The following is a 5,057-nucleotide window of genomic DNA, read 5'->3' as shown; positions in this document are numbered from 1 at the left end:
TTACTTTTTCAGTGTGCTGATAGATTCTGTTTGTAACTAATTTACTTATGTTTTCTTCACTGATATCTTTAAGTGAGATTGGGTTATGGTTTTGTGTGTGTGTGTGTGTGTGTGTGTGTGTGCGTGTGGAGGGGGTAATCTATCAGATATTTATATTATACTTAGTACATAAACATAATTTAGATGATTTCTTCCATTCCTACATTCTGAAAAAGTTTAAGGAACATTGGAACTATCTACTCTTTAAAGGTTAATAGAATTCTATGAACTTACCTGGACCTGGAGTTTTCTTTGAAGAGGCAGCTCTGGGGGTAACTTTCTTTAGTTCATCTATGGAAATCGGTTGGATGGGCTCTACATACCTCTATGAGGACCGATTACAGTTTTCTAAAAAAAAAAATGACTATTTCTTCAAGATTTTCAAATGTATTTGCTGACAGTTGTGCAAAGTAGTTATACTCTTTTATTTTGGTTATTTATTATTTTGTATATTTGTGTTTTCTCTGTTCTTTCTAGTAGTTTTAAGACTGTTGTTCTTTCCCTCGTAGGTTTTCTATTCTTCAGCTGTGTTTGTTTTTAATAACAGCTGGGGTTTTTTACCTTTTTTTTTTTTTTTTTTTTTTGGCCTGGCCACACCAGGCAGCTTATGGGATCTTGTTCTCCTACCAGGGATTGAACCCAGGACTGTTAAGCAGTGAGAGTGCAGAGCCCCAACCACTGGACCACCAGGGAATTCCCTGTTTTCTAAGTATTCAGTTTATCAACTTTTTAGTTCTATACATTGCTGTTAGAGTTTGATTCCATCTCATTTTCCTTTATTGTGTAAGTAATCTTATCTATTTTTCCTAGAGGCCAGATGATTTTTTTTTTTTAACTAGTACCTAGAGTTTGACATAATAGTTTTACTGGGCCTTTTTCTTAGAGCTGACACCTCTGAGTCAGTTTTCCCAACTATGCATACAGTGTGTCTTTATCGTATTTATATTTGGGGCCTTGTCCTTTCAGATAGAGGAAAGTTTTACTGAATTACCATTTTAAGTATCACCTTTGTTCCTTTGTTTTCCTTCCATTCCTCTTCAATATAAAATTCAATACAGCTTAATTTTCTTCAACTATATTCAATTTGATTCCATTTCTGTTGCCTCATCTATAATCTCTCCTATTTTCTTTCATTTGTTTTTTCCTTTATTTCTTCTCAGTCGGATATCTTCACCCGTGTGCATCTTGAATTTAGGTTTCTGAGATAATTTTTCTTTTTGTTTATTTATTTATTTATTTTTAGTTTTTTATTTTTAAAATTTTAAAATCTGTAATTCTTACATGCGTTCCCAAACATGAACCCCCCTCCCACCTCCCTCCCCACAACACTGAGATAATTTTTCTTTTTCATTCAGTCTCTTCACTGAGTCCTGTCAGTTCCCACTTCACATCTACGTCTACTCAAAGTTTTTCAGTTGTTTTGCGGTATTCTCACACCTATATCAGTTTTTTAAAAAATTTATTTATTTGACTGCGCCTGGTCTTTATTGTAGCATGTGGGATCTAGTTCCCTGACCAGGCATTGAACCTGGGCCCTCTACATTGGGAGTGCAGTCTTAGCCACTGGACCACCAGGGAAGTCCCTGGCTTGTCTATTTTTAATTCCTATTGGAATGTTGCATTCCAGTTTTCTTTTGCCTGTAGTGACTTTGGAGGGAGGGGCAGGGGCAGTATATATTTTATCTGATCAAAAGTTTGAATCTTTTGGTTTTGGTCTTTTTGTTTTAACCATATCCCCATAAGGATGCTGTAGTTTTATTAATGTTCATAGTTGAGGATTTTAAGTGCACCTAAACCATAGGAATGATGCTAAAGCTGAAACTCCAGTACTTTGGCCACCTGATGTGAAGAGTTGACTCATTGGAAAAGACTCTGATGCTGGGAGGGATTGGGGACAGGAAGAAAAGGGGACGACAGAGGATGAGATGGCTGGATGGCATCACTGACTCGATGGACGTGGGTCTGAGTGAACTCCGGGAGTTGGTGATGGACAGGGAGGCCTGGTGCGCTGTAATTCATGGGGTCGCAGAGAGTCGGACACGACTGAGCAACTGAACTGAACTGAACTGAAACCATATTAGCAGGAGGCTGTGGATAAGGGTGGGGCAAGGAGAGGGCTTTGGTGGATTACATTTCCCAAGGGCTCCCCCTCCTGGTGCTATAGGGAGAGACAGACTCTACTACTGAGCACCTCTTAGCGACTGAACGGGCTTCCCAGGTGGTGCTCAGTGGTAAAGAACTCACCTGCCAGTGCAGGAGACATAAGAGACATGGGTTCGATCCTTGGGTCGGGAAGATCCCCTGAAGGAGGGCATGACAACCCACTCCAGTATTCTTGCCTGGAGAATCTCGCAGACAGAGGAGCCTAGCGGGCTGCAGTCCATGAGGTCACAGAGTCAGACACGGCTTGAGTGACTGAGCAGCGACTGAACAAGACAAGACCTCTTTTGGACAGGCTTCCTCTGATCCAGCCTTGCTTTAGTAAATATCAAGTTGTAGCCCCTTCCGTGCTTCCCTTTGCACTACCTCTGGCTCCCGAGGTGCCTCTCTCACCCTCAGAAGGGGTACCTTTCTAAGACTGTCAGCTCTGGTCAGGGAGGCACCAAGACACGTGGATCCCACGGGGCTCCTGAGCCGCAGCAGATGAGGAAGGGGCAGAGAGAAGCATGCCTGGGCCTCAGTGGGTGCTCTGAGGCAGAAGTTGGAGGAGAGAGGAGAGGACTTCATGGAAGAATGGAAAACACAGAGTTTCTCTGTGCCACTTCCCAGGGCTCAGCTGTCTTCGTCCACATGTGAGACCCATCCTGACCTTGGCTGTTTCTCAAGGCGAAGCTCCTGGCCACCAAGCAGAGGAGTAACAAGAAGACAGAGGTTTGCTGGGCAAGAGGAAACCCTGGGGCTACCCTGGCTGGAGGAGGCTGACTGAGGGGAAGCAATGGAAAGAATGAAGTGGGGAGGGGATGGCTGAAGTCCCTGAAATCCCAAGTTACGAGAATTCAGTTTTCCTACTGGGTTTTATTCAGTAGCCTCTGCATATGCCTGCTTCCACGACAGGAAGGACCCACAAGGGTTTTGAGGACCAGAGAGGCCAACAGAGAAGCTAGAGAAGGAAAATGAAGAAAGGATGTGGCTTCCAGCTCAGGATTCTCCCTTCCTCCCAGGCACAGCCATTCTGGGGAACATCAGTCCCCTTCCCAGCATTTCAGGGAGCCCAGTCCTTGGGAGGAGTCCTAGGGAGTCCAGGCTAACTGCCCAGCCTAAAGTTCTCCTTTGCTCTGCCAAGGGACTGGACTTAGCCCAGAACCACCTAGAAGTAGCAGACCCACCCTATTCCTGGATCTCATCATCACAGCTCCCAAATACGGATCTCTCAAGGACCAGGCACTATTTATCTGCCATTTTGTGATTCTGTCAATCTGTGCTTTATACATTTTGAAGCTATTTTATGAGGGGCATACAGGTTAGATTCAGGCTCATTGTAACTTTTTCTGAATTATTACTAAGTTTTTTCCCTAATAATACTCTTTGCCTAGCAGATAAGTGGTTTAGTGTTCATTTGCCTCCTTCTGTCCTTATAACATCTTTGTATCATGTTTTCAAAGCGTCTTTTGCAAATGGCTTACAGCTGTATATGTTTTTTAAAAACGATCTTATTTCTCTTGTTTTTGACGGGCCTATTTACATTTCCATTAACATACTTGAATGCATTTATACCACTTTGTTTTTTACTTTTAAAAAAGGTATTTGTTTGGCTGCATTGGGTCTTAGTTGCAGTGGACAGCATGGGCTTCTCTAGCACAGGCTTAAGTTGCCCCACAGGATATGGGATCTTAGTTCCCCAACCAGGGATCGAACTAGAGTCCCCTGCATTGGATGGCAGTGGACCAGCAGGGAAGTCCCTGTTTTATTCTTTTTATTAACTAGGCTACTTCTTCTCCCCACACCACCCACTTCCAGACTTTTCTTCTACTATTAGACTTGGCTTTCTCTAATGTTTGGATTTATATGCTCTGTTCATAAGCTCTTTGAGGTTTCCCTTACTGCGTTAGTATTATCTATTAAGGGAGTTTATTCCAGGTTCCTTGCTCGAGAACCCAGGCTACATCTCTACTTAGGCATTTTAAAACATGTAGTCCCTACGCATCCCTAGGGCTGATTTCTCTATCTGAAACTAGGCTTGCCTCAGTGCCAACTTGGCTTACCAGTCTGGCTTTGATTTTCATGTTCATTTCCGATTTCCAAGCTTTTCCATGATTATCTATAATTCTAAGGTTAGCATGACAACTTTTTAAAATTCTGCTTTATCCCACTTTGGGTATAACTTTGTAGGAGGTGCAAGGGGGTCTTTCTGGGTCAGCTTATAGACATGTTGCCTGAAATCCTTAGGCGAGTCATTCATTAGCTCATTAATCCTACAGGATGAAAGGACTTGCCTAGTAGCTCAGCTGGTAAAGAATCCACCTGCAATACAAAAGACCCTGGTTGGATTCCTGGGTCGGGAAGATACCCTAGAGAAGGGATAGGCTACCCACTCTAGTATTCTTGCCTGGAGAATCCCCATGGACAGAGGAGCCTGGTGGGCTACAGTCCATTGGGTCACAATGAGTCAGACACGACTGAGTGACTAAGCACAGCACAGGATAAAAGGAATTACTCTCATTTCCTGGGCTTCCCTGGTGGCTCAGCTGGTAAAGAATCCACCTGCAATGTGGAAGACTTGGGTTCGACTGCTGGGTTGGGAAGATGCCCTGGAGAAGGGGATGGCTACCCACTCCAGTACTCTGGCCTGGAGAATTCCATGGATTGTATAGTCCATGGGGCCACAAAGAGTTGGACATGACTGAGTGATTTTCACTCATTTTCTAAAATGAGGGGATAACTATCTGTCACACTGTTCTCGTTTCATATTATTTCAAAAAATTTTCCTCTTTAAATCCCCGATGAACACGAAGGTAATGGTTTTTATTTTTAACCTACTCTTTTAGTTAGAATAATGCTAGCTTCTGTAACAGACAAGG

This window comes from Ovis canadensis, chromosome 13 (assembly GCF_042477335.2).
Source record: "Ovis canadensis isolate MfBH-ARS-UI-01 breed Bighorn chromosome 13, ARS-UI_OviCan_v2, whole genome shotgun sequence".
In the NCBI taxonomy this organism is placed as follows: domain Eukaryota; kingdom Metazoa; phylum Chordata; class Mammalia; order Artiodactyla; family Bovidae; genus Ovis; species Ovis canadensis.
Note: the sequence above shows the minus strand (reverse complement) of the source record.